This window comes from Rutidosis leptorrhynchoides, chromosome 5 (assembly GCF_046630445.1).
Source record: "Rutidosis leptorrhynchoides isolate AG116_Rl617_1_P2 chromosome 5, CSIRO_AGI_Rlap_v1, whole genome shotgun sequence".
NCBI lineage: Eukaryota > Viridiplantae > Streptophyta > Magnoliopsida > Asterales > Asteraceae > Rutidosis > Rutidosis leptorrhynchoides.
The window spans coordinates 80,949,675-80,971,281 of record NC_092337.1 but is presented as its reverse complement, the minus strand read 5'-3'; positions in this window follow the sequence as shown (position 1 = coordinate 80,971,281).

The window sequence follows — 21,607 nt, the reverse complement described above, 5'->3', positions numbered from 1 at the left end:
TCCTGTTAACATTCAGAACCATTCCATCAAAAATCACTTGAGAAAAGTTAAAATCAGCGTTCAAAACCAACGCAATAAACATAGAGCTGTACTTAGCTGTCATCTCGTCAAAACAGCCCTGCATCGGGCTCAAACATCTAAGAAGAACGTACGTAAAGTATCGGTATTGCCTTGGAAGCTTCGTACGTTTAACAGCTTTGGTTATATCACCAGTATAACCACATCTCTTTAAGCACCTTCTAACTTTCAGAATCGGCAAATCAGTTGGCATATCATCATTATCCGGAAATCCCAGATCTTCCCTGATAGTCTGTGTCGAAATACGAACAATCGTGTTATTAACAGAACTCAATATCACCTTTCTGTTATCTTCAGTAACAACTTGAGCAACCTCCCAGAATGTTCTCTGATGAGAATAATATGGAATACACTCAGCAGTAATAGCTTTAAAAATCCTGGAACGCTTCAGGAATGCAATAATAGGACCAAAACCTCCTCTTTGGGCCTCAGGACCCTTTTCGTCAACACATACAAGTACGTTTGTATCTTCTCGACCAATCAGACCTGGTAACTCAGAAGATAAAGGGATTCGTGGTTCACGTTCTTCATCAGACATCTGCTGTTGTTCTTGAGACATAGTGAATATCTGAAAAACACTCAAAACAATATAACTAATAAGCATTTACCTCCATGTATCATGGGGTATCTAGTTAATCATACGAATCAACGGATAAACAAACATAACAAGCACATTAACTAATACCCACACATTTACATCGTTCACAGGTTATTGTTTATTACACACCATAGTACAAAGGCTAACATGCTAGCCCTATCAAATTACATAATAACCATAGTTAAACATAATCACACTAAATCACAAACATAAGGATTATGCTTCAATAACATCCTCTGGTACTGGCTTCAATTTGTAATTCGTGTCCTCCAACAGATCAAGCTCATCAAACAAATGATTTAAAAGGACGGCATAGGGAAATGATTTTTCCTCATTATCCAAAGCGTCCTTCAAGATATTAATGACAATCTGACTAAAATTCACCTTGATACGTTCCATAAGACAGTACAACAGAACAGCCTCAGTACCAGATAACAAATCGTCAGATGGATCTCTAAACACCACGTTTCTTTTGATAATCCTCAAGTTAGACACCAAACCATCCCTAACATCACTATCTCAGATCTCAATTCTATTGGAACCAATTACATACCCTGGCTTGGTGATGTGAGCAGCCACCCCACCCGCATCAAATTTGCTAGAAATCTTTCTAATATCTTTACTAGGGCAATATACCTTGGCTCCCCAGTAATTCAATAGTAAGTGATCTGCGAAGTCATCTATGGTCCATTTATAGGCATTACCAAAGAAATTAGCATGAACATGCTTCTTCTCTATGGCCACACTAGAATAGAACTCTCGGATAAGCTTAGGACAGAAATGATTCCCTATCTGAAGAAAAGTTATACAATCTAAACCTTTCCACTGATCTTGAGTGAACTGGGTTGCAACAACATTGGTCTCTACATAGATAGGCCTGTGTTTGGCCAAAGCTCTTTTACGTTCAAGATCATATTCCCAAGTTCCACTTATCCTACTACTTGGACCTGACATCCTTAGATCAAAACTATACAAAACGTTCAGTATAACATGATACGAACTCAACAAAACAATCAAAAATAGCAAAATTCAAAAATTAAGGTTTCTATACACTCAGTCGAGTGTATACACACACGGTCGTGTGTATCTTAGAACGGTCGAGTGTGTGAACTCACTCGGTCGAGTGTGTCACACACTCGGTCGAGCGTGTTCGTCAGATCTGAAAACCCTAACTTTGAAAATTAATCAAATCTGTTGTTTTTGCTTCAATATCTGGTCACAAAAGTCTCTAAACATGCCGATTAACATAATTAAACAACTAATTTTAACAGATTAAGTCTAAAAAGCATTCAATTCGTGTTTTGCATTTCGAATACAAAATCAAAGATTATTAGCAAACTAAAACGAGTTATGATACCTTGTTAGTGGCGCTGTGATCAGAAGAGAAAGATGTATCTAAAACTAGCGATCAAAAACTCGTTCTACAAATTTGAAAAACTTGGTAAAATTCGATCCCTAAATCACACAAGTATTCTGAGCCGTTTGAGACTCAGATCCTTTTTATACCCCCAGACACACTCGGTCGAGTGTGTCGTCTACACGGCCGTGACTGAATACTCACTCGGCCGAGTGTGTTTTAAACACATCACATAATTTCACCAAGTCAGTCGGTCGTGCGAGTAGTTTACACGGTCGTGTGTGTTTACTCACTCGGTCGACTGTCTTTAGAGTTGAAAACATAGAAAATTTTGATTTCAATATCACAACACCTTCCTTGTCCACTCCCCCTGGGACTGATCTCCACAGTATAAAAACAAAACCCACTTTGTTCCTTTAAGCTCTAAACAATTTATTCTCTAATTTAACGAAACACATAGGATCCTTTCACAGTAAACCTTTCCGAGAACTGAGTTGTTTGACTTAATACATAAACAGAAATGCACATGTAACTAATCTTATGAATGCAAACAATCTCATATATGCATACACATGCAAATACACAAAGCAAATTACTGTACAAGATCCAGTGTGTCATGATTATCAACATTATAACAGCAACAGTTAACCTTTTAGATCTACAATAAATCAACTTCTAACATCAGTTTCATTAAACAATAGCATAAGAAGAATATATGATGTTATCAGCATAGGAACAGATAAAACTGCTTATCATGAATCACACTACAAGGAGAATAACACATCTTTTTGTGAGTTGACATATTAAATTGATTAAATCTTTTGATTCGGGGATCAGAACTGAAATATATTGACATGTTTTTCCACAGTTCATTCATTAACTTATTTGATAAAGCATATACAGAACAACTTTCAAATATATCGGTGAACGTTTACCAACTTTCACCCTAGATTTCGATGACCACGTTATATTTAATTACATTAACATTTTTCAATGTTTGAATTAGATCACGAAGTCAGTCCTCATTTGAGATCGCACGATGTTTCAGGTAGAACAATTGAGCACAACATGTTGACGTTGTCCTCTTATCACATCAATGTACTTTCAATCTGATTGGACAGAACCATCTCACGATGTTTCTAGCAACCCTGTCAGCCATGAGCTTCTACCTTAAACTTACACCTTTCGTTTCAGATAATCTTGTGAATCTCAAATTTATTGCATACTTTGTTAAGACGCATACCGGCCGCTATAAACCCCATACTTAAACGAAAATAGTATGATGTATGATGTTGGATGGATGGAAGTGATATATATTTGAGTGATGGAATGCTAAGATACCTTTCAGAAGATATTGCCTGCTATCCAGGTCAATAGGTACAATCCCAAATCACAGATAAAAGATGTAAAGTCCACCAAATGTGATATGAACTTAATGATTTAAGTTCTCTATATCTGATGATCTGATAAATTTCTCCCCCCGGATGTAGATAACTAAATCTTCCAAATAAATCTTCGATGGTATTATCTATTGTCTCGGACGTAGATAACATAGAAATCTCTGAAGCTGTGTTCAATTCTTGATCCATGATTCTCTTGCAGTAATGTGGTGCATCATGTTATTTACAACTTCAAATAAATAAACATAAACAAAACATACATTTTTTTTTTTTGATTTTCAGATGTTGCCTTTTCTCCATAAATAAAACAAACAAAATAAATAAGTAAATACAACTATACATGATGATGATGCACTACTATCTTTTACTTTAGTAGTAACTGTACGGAAAACCAATCTTCTGATGTTGAAATCTAGAAATCGATGACGTTGCAAAATACAAATCATTCTGTGTCTGTGATACAAGACTGCACTTCTCAACCCTTTTAGAGAAAACACCTCCCTTCGGGTACCCGATATGTATGTTGTTGAATTTCGGTCCAAGTAATAAAGATAAATAGAAACAAGTATGCATCTTAGACAAAGTATGCTCACCTTGGGGACTCACAAAATTATCCTTTTGCTACCGAGTATAAATCGTAGTAGGGGAGACCTCAACCGTCTGTTGAGTTTCTGAACAACCATTTCTCAGTACATATTCAGTGATAAGTAGGTGACTACCCTCAACCGCTGTAAATCTTTCCATGATTTCCTCATCATGATATTTACGCTTTGTTAATGTGATCATCTCTATCTAGAGTTAGGCCAATAAAGTCCACTAACACATTTTCAGTCATCCTTATTACTCTTTGTTCACAACTTACATGTCAGTTCAGTATTGCAATCACTTCCCCATAACATAGAATAAGCAACTCATTTTCAGGTTTTCCAATTTTTATGGATTTTCCATTTTTCAACTTTTTATTTGTTCTTCTGGTTTTTTCAGATTTTTATGGCTTTTTGATTTTCTCTGTACAAAAGCATAAAACTATCTAAAAACATAAGCAAACATGTAGAAATATCAGCAAAAACTAATCTATCATGAAAATAAAAAGTAAACATGCAGATGATCTACAAACTACCATGCAAAGCTACATATATTATACAAGCAGTTGCAAATCCTTCACAACTCAGTCTCTTGGTTAGGTTCCTCTGTGTCAGGAACCTCAGTCTCAGGAACCACGTCAGTAAGCAATTTAATACCTATTTCCTTTAACAGAAAATCAAAGCGTGGTTTATCAAAAGCTTTTGTGAAATGATCAGCCCTTTGGGCGATAGTGTCTATCTGCACTACATCTATCAGCTTTTTCTCATAGCAATCTCTAATGAAATGGTATTTAATCCCTATATGTTTCGTTTTAGAATGATTTACGGAATTTTTAGTGACAGCTATGGCAGCAGTATTATCAACATAAATAGGAGTGTTAGAAATTTGCAAACCGTAGTCACGTAGTTACTGTTGGATCCAGATGACCTGTGATGTACAGCTGGCCGCGGCAATGTATTCTACTTCACAAGTAGACTGAGCCACTGCTGTCTGCTTCTTACACTGCCAAGTAACTAGTTTGATGCCAAGGAACTGACAACCTCCTAATGTTGACTTAAAATCCTTCTTGCATCCGCCATAGTCAGAATCACTGTAAGCTGTGAGATTAAAACCATCCTCACACGGATACCATAACCCTAAACTCGGTGTATCTTTCAAATATCTCATAATCTTCTTAACCACTAACATATGATGAACATTAGGATTTGCCTGATAATGATGTAGTGACCCGAACTTTTCCATGTTTATATATATATATATATATATATATATATATATATATATATATATATATATATATATATATATATATATATATATATATATATATTAAATGAAATTGTTATTTACATGATTAAGTGTTTCCAACATGCTAAGCAATCAAACTTGTTAAGACTTGATTAATTGAAATAGGTTTCATATAGACAATTGACCACCCAAGTTGACCGGTGATTCACGAACGTTAAAACTTGTAAAAACTATATGATGACATATATATGGATATATATATATATATATAGTTAACATGATATTATGATAAGTAAACATATCATTAAGTATATTAACAATGAACTACATATGTAAAAACAAGACTACTAACTTAATGATTTTGAAACGAGACATATATGTAACGATTATCGTTGTAACGACATTTAATGTATATATATCATATTAAGAGATATTTATACATCATAATATCATGATAATATAATAATTTAAAATCTCATTTGATATTATAAACATTGGGTTAACAACACTTAACAAGATCGTTAACCTAAAGGTTTCAAAACAACACTTACATGTAACGACTAACGATGACTTAACGACTCAGTTAAAATGTATATACATGTAGTGTTTTAATATGTATTCATACACTTTTGAAAGACTTCAAGACACTTATCAAAATACTTCTACTTAACAAAAATGCTTACAATTACATCCTGGTTCAGTTTCATCAACAATTCTACTCGTATGCACCCGTATTCGTACTCGTACAATACACAGCTTTTAGATGTATGTACTATTGGTATATACACTCCAATGATTAGCTCTTAGCAGCCCATGTGAGTCACCTAACACATGTGGGAACCATCATTTGGCAACTAGCATGAAATATCTCATAAAATTACAAAAATATGAGTAATCATTCATGACTTATTTACATGAAAACAAAATTACATATCCTTTATATCTAATCCATACACCAACGACCAAAAACACCTACAAATACTTTCATTCTTCAATTTTCTTCATCTAATTGATCTCTCTCAAGTTCTATCTTCAAGTTCTAAGTGTTCTTCATAAATTCTACAAGTTCTAGTTACATAAAATCAAGAATACTTTCAAGTTTGCTAGCTCACTTCCAATCTTGTAAGGTGATCATCCAACCTCAAGAAATCTTTGTTTCTTACAGTAGGTTATCATTCTAATACAAGGTAATAATCATATTCAAACTTTGGTTCAATTTCTATAACTATAACAATCTTATTTCAAGTGATGATCTTACTTGAACTTGTTTTCGTGTCATGATTCTGCTTCAAGAACTTCGAGCCATCTAAGGATCCGTTGAAGCTAGATCCATTTTTATATTTTCCAATAGGTTTATCCAAGGAACTTAAGGTAGTAATGATGTTCATAACATCATTCTATTCATACATATAAAGCTATCTTATTCGAAGGTTTAAACTTGTAATCACTAGAACATAGTTTAGTTAAATCTAAACTTGTTCGCAAACAAAAGTTAATCCTTCTAACTTGACTTTTAAAATCAACTAAACACATGTTCTATATCTATATGATATGCTAACTTAATGATTTAAAACTTGGAAACACGAAAAACACCGTAAAACCGGATTTACGCCGTCGTAGTAACACCGCGGGCTGTTTTGGGTTAGTTAATTAAAAACTATGATAAACTTTGATTTAAAAGTTGTTATTCTGAGAAAATGATTTTTATTATGAACATGAAACTATATCCAAAAATTATGGTTAAACTCAAAGTGGAAGTATGTTTTCTAAAATGGTCATCTAGACGTCGTTTTTTCGACTGAAATGACTACCTTTACAAAAACGACTTGTAACTTATTTTTCCGACTATAAACCTATACTTTTTCTGTTTAGATTCATAAAATAGAGTTCAATATGAAACCATAGCAATTTGATTCACTCAAAACGGATTTAAAATGAAGAAGTTATGGGTAAAACAAGATTGGATAATTTTTCTCATTTTAGCTACGTGAAAATTGGTAACAAATCTATTCCAACCATAACTTAATCAACTTGTATTGTATATTATGTAATCTTGAGATACCATAGACACGTATACAATGTTTTGACCTATCATGTTGACACATCTATATATATTTCGGAACAACCATAGACACTCTATATGTGAATGTTGGAGTTAGCTATACAGGGTTGAGGTTGATTCCAAAATATATATAGTTTGAGTTGTGATCAATACTGAGATATGTATACACTGGGTCGTGGATTGATTCAAGATAATATTTATCGATTTATTTCTGTACATCTAACTGTGGACAACTAGTTGTAGGTTACTAACGAGGACAGCTGACTTAATAAACTTAAAACATCAAAATATATTAAAAGTGTTGTAAATATAATTTGAGCAAACTTTGATATATATGTATATATTGTTATAGGTTCGTGAATCAACCAGTGGCCAAGTCTTACTTCCCGACGAAGCAAAAATCTGTGAAAGTGAGTTATAGTCCCACTTTTAAAATCTAATATTTTTGGGATGAGAATACATGCAGGTTTTATAAATGATTTACAAAATAGACACAAGTACGTGAAACTACATTCTATGGTTGAATTATCGAAATCGAATATGCCCCTTTTTATTAAGTCTGGTAATCTAAGAATTAGGGAACAGACACCCTAATTGACGCGAATCCTAAAGATAGATCTATTGGGCCTAACAAACCCCATCCAAAGTACCGGATGCTTTAGTACTTCGAAATTTATATCATATCCGAAGGGTGTCCCGGAATGATGGGGATATTCTTATATATGCATCTTGTTAATCTCGGTTACCAGGTGTTCACCATATGAATGATTTTTATCTCTATGTATGGGATGTGTATTGAAATATGAAATCTTGTGGTCTATTATTATGATTTGATATATATAGGTTAAACCTATAACTCACCAACATTTTTGTTGACGTTTTAAGCATGTTTATTCTCAGGTGATTATTAAGAGCTTCCGATGTCGCATACTTAAATAAGGACGAGATTTGGAGTCCATGCTTGTATGATATTGTGTAAAAACTGCATTCAAGACACTTATTTTGTTGTAACATATTTGTATTGTAAACCATTATGTAATGGTCGTGTGTAAACAGGATATTTTAGATTATCATTATTTGATAATCTACGTAAAGCTTTTTAAACCTTTATTGATGAAATAAAGGTTATGGTTTGTTTTAAAATGAATGCAGTCTTTGAAAAACGTCTCATATAGAGGTCAAAACCTCGCAACGAAATCAATTAATATGGAACGTTTTTAATCAATAAGAACGGGACATTTCAGTTGGTATCAGAGCGTTGGTCTTAGAGAACCAGAAAATTTGCATTAGTGTGTCTTATCGAGTTTGTTAGGATGCATTAGTGAGTCTGGACTTCGACCGTGTTTTCTTTAAAAATGATTGCTTAACATTTTCGTTGGAAACTATATATTATTAACATGTATATATTATGTGATATATTAATCTCTTAACATGTTTGATATTGTGTGATAGATGTCTACCTCTAGCACAAATCCCATTGACTCACCTAATAATAACGAAGAGTCGAATATATATTGGACGGATTCACAAGTTCCCGAAGAGGAACCGGAAGAAGAATCAGAACCGGAAGAAGAATCAGAACCGGAAGAGGAGGAACCGGAGGAGGAAATAGAACCGGTGGGGGAAATAATAAAACGGTTAAGTAAAAGAAAATCCTCAACCAACCGACCAAGGTTAATTATGGTCAATGGTGTTTCCGCCAAGGAAGCAAAATATTGGGAGGATTACCAATTCTCCGATGAATCGGATTCCGACGAGAATTCCGATGATGTTATAGAAATTACCCCAACTGAATTTAAAAAGGCAAAAGAAAATAATAAGGGAAAGGGCATAAAAATAGAGAAATCTAATTCCAACCCCGATGAACTTTATATGTATCGTTAACCCCCGAAGTCCTTAAGTTGTAACAATGACCCGGGAACCTCTAAACCACCAGGTTTTTCTAAACCGTTGTGGAAAACGACAGCTAGTATTAGGGGAACATCATATATCCCTAGAAACTTGGCAAAACGAACCAAAACCAAAGAAGAAGAAACGAGCGAGTCGGAATAAGATAGTTGTATTCGTATGGTGTAATATATGTAATATAGTGTGCTTACGCTTTATGATATATGTAAAAATTGCTTGTATTAATAAGTATTTTTTTTATGAATCTAACTCTTTTCTATTATACAGTATAAAAACACAAAATGGGTAGACAACCCAATATTTTAAGAGACCTTCCCGGAGACATGATTGATGAAATCTTGTCTAGAGTCGGTCAGAATTCTTCGGCACAACTATTTAAGGCGAGATCAGTTTGTAAGACATTCGAAGAACGTTCCAAGAATGCCTTGGTTTATAAAAGGCTTTCGTTCGAAAGATGGGGGATATCACATTGGGAAATCCATAAGTTACGATGTGTTTACTTTGACGCATATATTGCGGGGAACCCAAATGCTATTTTACGCAATGGGTTAAGAAATTATTTTGACTCAATATATCCGAATATTGGACTTCGTGATTTAGAAAAAGCGGCTAACATGCAACATAAAGAAGCATGTTATGCTTACGGATTAGTAATGTTCGCTTCTCACCAAAGTGAGAACAAGAACATCGGGCTACAACTATTAAACAAAACGTTCCCACAAGTGACGGAGTCGGTAATTGGGGTAAGAAATGAGGTTTTTAGATTGTTACGGGACTGTTGGACATTACGTAACCCTCGTCCCTTTGACGACGTTACAACACGCTGTCTTATCAACGGCCATAACGGTTATGTTCCACAAGACCAAGGATGGGAAGTAATCCTAGTAAAACCAGAATGCATGACTTGTTTCTGGACGTATGAATTACGTGTCTTTATTGCCTTTGCTGAACGACTTGTGTACTAGCTAGAATTATCTTCACAACCATCTTGTATCAAATTTATTGTGTGCTATATTTCATGCTATATGTAAAATAAGCGGTATTGTAAGTTTGTAAAATATTGTATAAAAGTTTGAACGCGAAATATTATTATAATCAGTTTTTCATATAGAATTGTAGTAGTTGAATTGTATATTAGCTACTAAGTATGAACTTAACGGGTAGGTACTACCCGAATTTAAACTTATAAAACGCTAATATGAAGAAAAAGCTTTTATAAATGAGTTCATATTATGCTACGAAATACTATTAACTACTCTTAATATTATGTATGATTAACTTGTTCCATTTGACTATTTTGAAGGAAATGGCACCGACTACTCGACACACCGTGAATATGAATGAAGAGGAATTCCGTACTTTTCTAGCTTCAAACATAGCCGCAGTACAGGCCGCGCTACATACCAATAATAACCTTGGATCTAGCAGTACAGGAAATCGTGTAGGATGCACCTACAAAGAATTCACTGCCTGCAAACCTTTAGAATTTGATGGAACCGAAGGACCGATCGGATTGAAACGGTGGACCGAGAAGGTCGAATCGGTGTTTGCCATAAGTAAGTGTACTGAAGAGGACAAAGTGAAGTACGCTACGCATACCTTCACAGGTTCTGCGTTAACATGGTGGAATACCTATCTAGAGCAAATGGGACAAGATGATGTGTACGCACTACCGTGGTCAGCATTCAAGCACTTGATGAACGAGAAGTACCGTCCCAGAACCGAGGTCAATAAGCTCAAGACAGAACTTAGAGGGTTACGAACCCAAGGATTTGATATTACCACGTACGAAAGACGATTCACAGAATTGTGCCTATTGTGTCCGGGAGCGTTCGAAGATGAGGAAGAGAAGATCGACGCGTTTGTGAAAGGATTACCGGAAAGAATCCAAGAAGATATAAGTTCACACGAGCCCGCCTCCATACAACAGGCATGTAGAATGGCTCACAAACTAGTGAACCAGATTGAGGAAAGAATTAAAGAACAGACGGCTGAAGAGGCCAATGTGAAGCAAGTCAAAAGAAAGTGGGAGGAAAACGGTGATAAGAATCACCAATACAACAACAACAGCAATTACAATAATAATCGCAACAATTATCCCAACAATCGCAGCATCAATCGCAACTACAACAAACGGCCCAACAACAACAACAACAACAACAACAACAACAACAGCAACTACAACAATCATCCCAACAACAATAACAACCGCAACAACAACAACAATCAGAAGCAGCTATGCCAAAGGTGTGAAAAGTATCACTCGGGGTTCTGCACCAAATTTTGCAACAAGTGTAAAAGAAATGGTCATAACGCGGCTAAGTGTGAGGTCTACGGACCAGGGGTTAACAGAACGAAAGGAACAAATGGTGTCGGAACGAGTAATGGCGGAGCAAGTAGTGTCGGAGCAAGTTATGCCAATGTAGTTTGTTATAAATGTGGAAAACCGGGCCACATTATTAGAAATTGCCCGAACCAGGAGAACACAAATGGACAAGGCCGCGGAAGAGTTTTCAATATTAATGCGGCAGAGGCACAGGAAGACCCGGAGCTTGTTACGGGTACGTTTCTTATTGACAATAAATCTGCTTATGTTTTATTTGATTCGGGTGCTGATAGAAGCTATATGAGTAGAGATTTTTGTGCTAAATTAAGTTGTCCATTGACGCCGTTGGATAGTAAATTTTTACTCGAATTAGCAAACGGTAAATTAATTTCAGCAGATAATATATGCCGGAATCGAGAAATTAAACTGGGTAGCGAAATATTTAAGATTGATTTGATACCAGTAGAGTTAGGGAGTTTTGATGTAATAGTTGGCATGGACTGGCTGAAGGAGATGAAAGCAGAGATCGTATGTTACAAAAATGCAATTCGCATTGTACGAGAAGAAGGAGAACCCTTAATGGTGTACGGAGAAAAGGGCAACATGAAGCTACATCTTATTAGTAATTTGAAGGCACAAAAACTAATAATAAAAGGTTGCTATGCTGTTCTAGCACACGTCGAGAAAGTACAAACTGAAGAAAAGAGCATCAATGATGTTCTCGTCGCAAAAGAATTTCCCGATGTATTTCCGAAAGAATTACCGGGACTACCGCCACATCGATCTGTTGAATTTCAAATAGATCTTGTACCAGGAGCTGCACCAATAGCTCATGATCCTTATAGACTCGCACCCAGCGAGATGAAAGAACTGCAAAGCCAACTGCAAGAACTATTAGAACGTGGTTTCATTCGACCAAGCACATCACCATGGGGAGCTCCTGTTTTGTTTGTCAAGAAGAAGGATGGTACATTTAGGTTGTGTATTGACTACAGAGAGTTGAACAAACTTACCATCAAAAACCGTTATCCACTGCCGAGAATTGACGACTTATTTGATCAACTACAAGGCTCGTCGGTTTATTCGAAGATCGATTTACGTTCTGGATATCATCAAATGCGAGTAAAGGAGGATGATATTCCAAAAACTGCTTTTAGGACGCGTTATGGTCATTACGAGTTTATGGTTATGCCGTTTGGATTGACTAACACACCAGCTGTGTTCATGGACCTTATGTACCGAGTGTGTGGGCCATATCTTGACAAGTTTGTCATTGTTTTTATCGATGACATACTTATTTACTCAAAGAATGATCAAGAGCACGAAGAACATTTGAGAAAAGTGCTAGAAGTATTGAGGAAAGAAAAACTGTACGCTAAGTGTTCAAAGTGTGCATTTTGGTTGGAAGAAGTTCAATTCCTCGGTCACATAGTGAACAAAGAAGGTATCCAGGTGGACCCGGCAAAGATCGAAACCGTTGAAAAGTGGGAAACCCCAAAAACTCCGAAGCATATACGTCAATTTTTAGGATTGGCTGGTTACTACAGAAGATTCATCCAAGATTTCTCCAAAATAGCAAAACCCTTGACTGCATTAACGCATAAAGGGAAGAAATTTGAATGGAAGGATGAACAAGAAAAGGCGTTTCAATTATTGAAGAAAAAGCTAACTACGGCACCTATATTGTCATTGCCTGAAGGGAATGATGATTTTGTGATTTATTGTGACGCATCAAAGCAAGGTCTCGGTTGTGTATTAATGCAACGAAGGAAGGTGATTGCTTATGCGTCTAGACAATTGAAGATTCACGAACAAAATTATACGACGCATGATTTGGAATTAGGCGCGGTTGTTTTTGCATTAAAGACTTGGAGGCACTACTTATATGGGGTCAAAAGTATTATATATACCGACCACAAAAGTCTTCAGCACATATTTAATCAGAAACAACTGAATATGAGGCAGCGTAGGTGGATTGAATTGTTGAATGATTACGACTTTGAGATTCGTTACCACCCGGGGAAGGCAAATGTGGTAGCCGATGCCTTGAGCAGGAAGGACAGAGAACCCATTCGAGTAAAATCTATGAATATAATGATTCACAATAACCTTACTACTCAAATAAAGGAGGCGCAACAAGAAGTTTTAAAAGAGGGAAATTTAAAGGATGAAATACCCAAAGGATCGGAGAAGCATCTTAATATTCGGGAAGACGGAACCCGGTATAGGGCTGAAAGGATTTGGGTACCAAAATTGGAGATATGAGAGAAATGGTACTTAGAGAAGCTCATAAAACCAGATACTCAATACATCCTGGAACGGGGAAGATGTACAAGGATCTCAAGAAAATTTTTTGGTGGCCGGGTATGAAATCCGATGTTGCTAAATACGTAGGAGAATGTTTGATGTGTTCTAAGGTCAAAGCTAAGCATCAGAAACCATCAGGTCTACTTCAACAACCCGAAATCCCGGAATGGAAATGGGAAAACATTACCATGGATTTCATCACTAAATTGCCAAGGACTGCAAGTGGTTTTGATACTATTTGGGTAATAGTTGATCGTCTCACCAAATCAGCACACTTCCTGCCAATAAGAGAAGATGACAAGATGGAGAAGTTAGCACGACTGTATTTGAAGGAAGTCGTCTCCAGACATGGAATACCAATCTCTATTATCTCTGATAGGGATGACAGATTTATTTCAAGATTCTGGCAGACATTACAGCAAGCATTAGGAACTCGTCTAGACATGAGTACTGCCTATCATCCACAAACTAATGGGCAGAGCGAAAGGACGATACAAACTCTTGAAGACATGCTACGAGCATGTGTTATTGATTTTGGAAACAGTTGGGATCGACATCTACCGTTAGCAGAATTTTCCTACAACAACAGCTACCATTCAAGCATTGAGATGGCGCCGTTTGAAGCACTTTATGGTAGAAAGTGCAGGTCTCCGATTTGTTGGAGTGAAGTGGGGGATAGACAGATTACGAGTCCGGAGATAATACAAGAAACTACCGAGAAGATCATCCAAATTCAACAATGGTTGAAAACCGCCCAAAGTCGACAAAAGAGCTACGCTGACATTAAAAGAAAAGATATAGAATTTGAAATTGGAGAGATGGTCATGCTTAAAGTTGCACCTTGGAAAGGCGTTGTTCGATTTGGTAAACGAGGGAAATTAAATCCAAGGTATATTGGACCATTCAAGATTATTGATCGTGTCGGACCAGTAGCTTACCGACTTGAATTACCTCAACAACTCGTGGCTGTACATAACACTTTCCACGTCTCGAATTTAAAGAAATGTTTTGCTAAAGAAGATCTCACTATTCCATTAGATAAAATCCAAATCAACGAAAAACTTCAATTCATCGAAGAACCCGTCGAAATAATGGATCGTGAGGTTAAAAGACTTAAGCAAAACAAGATACCAATTGTTAAGGTTCGATGGAATGCTCGTATAGGACCCGAGTTCACCTGGGAACGAGAAGATCAGATGAAGAAGAAATACCCGCATTTATTTCCAGAAGATACGTCAACACCTCCAACTGCTTAAAATTTCGGGATGAAATTTATTTAACGGGTAGGTACTGTAGTGACCCGAACTTTTCCATGTTTATATATATATATATATATATATATATATATATATATATATATATATATATATATATATATATATATATATATATATATATATATATATATATATATATATATATATTAAATGAAATTGTTATTTACATGATTAAGTGTTTCCAACATGCTAAGCAATCAAACTTGTTAAGACTTGATTAATTGAAATAGGTTTCATATAGACAATTGACCACCCAAGTTGACCGGTGATTCACGAACGTTAAAACTTGTAAAAACTATATGATGACATATATATGGATATATATATATATATAGTTAACATGATATTATGATAAGTAAACATATCATTAAGTATATTAACAATGAACTACATATGTAAAAACAAGACTACTAACTTAATGATTTTGAAACGAGACATATATGTAACGATTATCGTTGTAACGACATTTAATGTATATATATCATATTAAGAGATATTTATACATCATAATATCATGATAATATAATAATTTAAAATCTCATTTGATATTATAAACATTGGGTTAACAACACTTAACAAGATCGTTAACCTAAAGGTTTCAAAACAACACTTACATGTAACGACTAACGATGACTTAACGACTCAGTTAAAATGTATATACATGTAGTGTTTTAATATGTATTCATACACTTTTGAAAGACTTCAAGACACTTATCAAAATACTTCTACTTAACAAAAATGCTTACAATTACATCCTGGTTCAGTTTCATCAACAATTCTACTCGTATGCACCCGTATTCGTACTCGTACAATACACAGCTTTTAGATGTATGTACTATTGGTATATACACTCCAATGATTAGCTCTTAGCAGCCCATGTGAGTCACCTAACACATGTGGGAACCATCATTTGGCAACTAGCATGAAATATCTCATAAAATTACAAAAATATGAGTAATCATTCATGACTTATTTACATGAAAACAAAATTACATATCCTTTATATCTAATCCATACACCAACGACCAAAAACACCTACAAACACTTTCATTCTTCAATTTTCTTCATCTAATTGATCTCTCTCAAGTTCTATCTTCAAGTTCTAAGTGTTCTTCATAAATTCTACAAGTTCTAGTTACATAAAATCAAGAATACTTTCAAGTTTGCTAGCTCACTTCCAATCTTGTAAGGTGATCATCCAACCTCAAGAAATCTTTGTTTCTTACAGTAGGTTATCATTCTAATACAAGGTAATAATCATATTCAAACTTTGGTTCAATTTCTATAACTATAACAATCTTATTTCAAGTGATGATCTTACTTGAACTTGTTTTCGTGTCATGATTCTGCTTCAAGAACTTCGAGCCATCTAAGGATCCGTTAAAGCTAGATCCATTTTTATATTTTCCAGTAGGTTTATCCAAGGAACTTAAGGTAGTAATGATGTTCATAACATCATTCTGTTCATACATATAAAGCTATCTTATTCGAAGGTTTAAACTTGTAATCACTAGAACATAGTTTAGTTAATTCTAAACTTGTTCGCAAACAAAAGTTAATCCTTCTAACTTGACTTTTAAAATCAACTAAACACATGTTCTATATCTATATGATATGCTAACTTAATGATTTAAAACCTGGAAACACGAAAAACACCGTAAAACCGGATTTACGCCGTCGTAGTAACACCGCGGGCTGTTTTGGATTAGTTAATTAAAAACTATGATAAACTTTGATTTAAAAGTTGTTATTCTGAGAAAATGATTTTTATTATGAACATGAAACTATATCCAAAAATTATGGTTAAACTCAAAGTGGAAGTATGTTTTCTAAAATGGTCATCTAGACGTCGTTCTTTCGACTGAAATGACTACATTTACAAAAACGACTTGTAGCTTATTTTTCTGACTATAAACCTATACTTTTTCTGTTTAGATTCATAAAATAGAGTTCAATATGAAACCATAGCAATTTGATTCACTCAAAACGGATTTAAAATGAAGAAGTTATGGGTAAAACAAGATTGGATAATTTTTCTCATTTTAGCTACGTGAAAATTGGTAACAAATCTATTCCAACCATAACTTAATCAACTTGTATTGTATATTATGTAATCTTGAGATACCATAGACACGTATACAATGTTTCGACCTATCATGTTGACACATCTATATATATTTCGGAACAACCATAGACACTCTATATGTGAATGTTGGAGTTAGCTATACAGGGTTGAGGTTGATTCCAAAATATATATAGTTTGAGTTGTGATCAATACTGAGATATGTATACACTGGGTCGTGGATTGATTCAAGATAATATTTATCGATTTATTTCTGTACATCTAACTGTGGACAACTAGTTGTAGGTTACTAACGAGGACAGTTGACTTAATAAACTTAAAACATCAAAATATATTAAAAGTGTTGTAAATATATTTTGAACATACTTTGATATATATGTATATATTGTTATAGGTTCGTGAATCAACCAGTGGTCAAGTCTTACTTCCCGACGAAGCAAAAATCTGTGAAAGTGAGTTATAGTCTCACTTTTAAAATCTAATATTTTTGGGATGAGAATACATGCAGGTTTTATAAATGATTTACAAAATAGACACAAGTACGTGAAACTACATTCTATGGTTGAATTATCGAAATCGAATATGCCCCTTTTTATTAAGTCTGGTAATCTAAGAATTAGGGAACAGACACCCTAATTGACGCGAATCCTAAAGATAGATCTATTGGGCCTAACAAACCCCATCCAAAGTACCGGATGCTTTAGTACTTCGAAATTTATATCATATCCGAAGGGTGTCCCGGAATGATGGGGATATTCTTATATATGCATCTTGTTAATCTCGGTTACCAGGTGTTCACCATATGAATGATTTTTATCTCTATGTATGGGATGTGTATTGAAATATGAAATCTTGTGGTCTATTATTATGATTTGATATATATAGGTTAAACCTATAACTCACCAACATTTTTGTTGACGTTTTAAGCATGTTTATTCTCAGGTGATTATTAAGAGCTTCCGCTGTCGCATACTTAAATAAGGACGAGATTTGGAGTCCATGCTTATATGATATTGTGTAAAAACTGCATTCAAGACACTTATTTTGTTGTAACATATTTGTATTGTAAACCATTATGTAATGGTCGTGTGTAAACAGGATATTTTAGATTATCATTATTTGATAATCTACGTAAAGCTTTTTAAACCTTTATTGATGAAATAAAGGTTATGGTTTGTTTTAAAATGAATGCAGTCTTTGAAAAACGTCTCATATAGAGGTCAAAACCTCGCAACGAAATCAATTAATATGGAACGTTTTTAATCAATAAGAACGGGACATTTCAAATGAGCACACAGACAAACCGCAAACATGATATCTGGTCGAGAAGCTGTAAGATACATTAGAGAACCGATGATTGCCCTGTATAACGTTTGGTCCACTGAAGCACCCTCACAATCAGGAGATATCCCATGATTCACAGACAACGGAGTCTTAGCTGGTCTTTCTGCTTCCATTTGAAACCTCTTCAGAATATCAGCAACATACTTGGTCTGATGCAAAAAGATACCTTTATCCGCCTGAGCTACCTGCAGACCTAAGAAAACCTTTATCGTTCCCATTGAACTCATCTTGAACTTCTGCTGCATGACTTTCTCAAACTCATCAACCATTCCCTGATCTGTTGACCCAAAGATAATATCATCAACATAAACCTGCACTAACATAAGATGTTGTCCCTTTTTCTTGATGAAAAGTGTCTGATCAATGACACCTCTCCTGAAACCGTTTTCAATCATGTAGTTGGACAATGTTGCATACCATGCTCTAGGAGCTTGGTGAAGACCATAAAGTGCCTTTTTAAGTCGATAAACCTTTTCTGGGAAATGCGGGTCTTTGAAACCAGGTGGTTGTTCAACAAACACTCTTTCATTGATCTCGCCGTATAAAAATGCACTTTTAACATCCATCTGAAAAACTTTAAAACCCATGAAGGATGCAAAAGCCAAGAAAATCCTAATTGCTTCCAGTCGTGCAACCGGAGCAAAAACCTCATCATAGTCAATTTCAGGGATCTGTTGATATCCCTTTACTACCAGTCTAGCTTTGTTTCTGATAACAATACCCTGTTCATCCTTCTTATTTTTCAAAACCCATCGAAGACCATAGGGCACACAACCATGCGGTGGATTGACTAGCTTCCAAACCTTTAAATGTTTGAATTGTAACAGCTCCTCTTGCATTGCACTAACCCACTCGTCAAACTTCAATGGTTCATAAGCATCTTTAGGTTCGATTTGACACACATAACATGAGTGAGCATGCACAAATATTCTTCCTGTCTTATTCAACGTTGAATAAAAAGCTGTTACCACATTCGCACTCTCTGTCTGAACATCTTCTGCTACTGTTGAACTTACATTAGTCACGGGAACCTCTGATGTAGTCGGAACTCCAGACTTAGAGGCTTCATTAGACTTCGCTTGAGGAATACTAATGTGAGGAATGCCTCTTGAATCCACATAATAATCATCATGGCGTTTAAGTGGCAGAATAACACGATTGGATCTACGTACACCTCCTGCTTCAGTTGGCGGTTCAGTTACTGTTACAGTTGGTGGTTGATTATATAGAGGATTAAGATGTTCCTCAGTCAGTTGCGTTCGACTAACTCCCTCGTCATCTTCAAGCTCACTATCTTCATCTGTATATACTACCCCGTCCTCATTTAAATCAAAATCACCTCTAACACTTTGCGGACTTGGTTGCAAGCTAGAAACCGGATTCTGAACCTGCGCTAGAATAGTGATAACATTCTCAGAAGAGTTTTGAGAATCAAACAATATCTGAGTCAGAACTTCTTCATCAGTAGCATCTGGTGGAAGATTGAAGGAATCAAATAACTTATCATATTCAAACTGCCATGCGAATCCTTTACTGACATGAGGTGGAGCATTGCGTTGAATATCAACCTCATAACGTTCTTCCACACACTTGGACTCAGTATTATACACCCGTTTGATCGGATTCCCATATCCCAAGAAGATACCAGAGATCACCTTTGAATTAAATTTTCCTCCAGCGTCTCGTACCAGAATAGTACAAGGTGCACCAAAGGGTTCAAAATGTTTAATGTTCGGCTTACTCTTGTGTAACAGTTCATAATATGTTTTACCATGTCTCTTCACCACTAGAACTCTGTTCATCACATAGCATGCAATACTCACGGCTTCACCCCAGAAAACAATTGGAAGACATAAATCAGCTAGCATTGTTCTTGCGGTTTCAATTAGAGTCATATTCTTTCTTTCATCAACACCATTTGATTGAGGTGTATAAGCAGGACTGAACTGTTGTTGTATCCCCTTCTCATTACAGAACAGCAGCATCTGATTGTTCTTAAATTCCGTACCATTATCAGTACGAATCTTTCTAACCTTCAACTTATACAAACTTTCGAGCTTCAGAATCAAAACTTTAATATGATTCAAAGTATCTGATTTGTGTTTCAACATCACAACCCACGAGAAACGAGAATATTCATCTGTAACTACCAAGCAATAAGACTCTCTGGTGAGAGTTTTACAGTTAACTGGACCAAAGAGGTCCATGTGCAACAATTCCAAAGGAATATTAACTGAATGATGCTTCTTGGCAGTATGTGACTTCTTAGTCTGTTTCCCTTGCTTACATGGAAGACAACCTTCAGGAATATGATAACTTTTAACATTCACACCTTCAACTAATTCATTATGGACAAGATTATTCATCTTCCTTAGACTCAGATGACCCATACGCTTATGCCAGATAATCGACTCCTGTTCAGTAGCCTTAGAAACGAATGCCTGATGGCCTGTAGCTGCTTTAACATGAGCCTTACGCATATCAAGGATATAGAGATCCTTGCACCTTGGAGCCGTCATCAGAATCATGTCTTCCAGAATTACAAACTCTTTTCTCAAAATATAACAAAACTTATCATCAAAAGCAATGGTATACTTTTTGTCAGCAACTTGTGAAACTGAAAGCAGATTGTTCGACATCTGCTCTACATAATTAAATTTATCAAAGCTGACGTTCTCATTAGCGATAACACCCTGAGCAGTAATAAATCCTCCTTCACTACCTGCAAAAGAAACTGGTCCTCCATCCACTATTTTCACATTATACAGCAAAGACAAGTTCCCTGTCATGTGCCTGGACGCCCCACTATCAACAATCCAAGTACTGCAGCATGGATTATAGGCGACCTGCACATTAAAGTAAGAGGATTAGTTAGAAAGGGCCACCCATGCCCTAATGGAAGTGGGTTTCCCATCAACACCAACAACTGGCAACTCTACCCATTGTCCTTTAGATCCAGAAGGACCTTCAGGATTTTAAACACCCTTAACTTCTGATTTAGGTTTCCAAACTATGTTATTCGGTAATGGTTTTC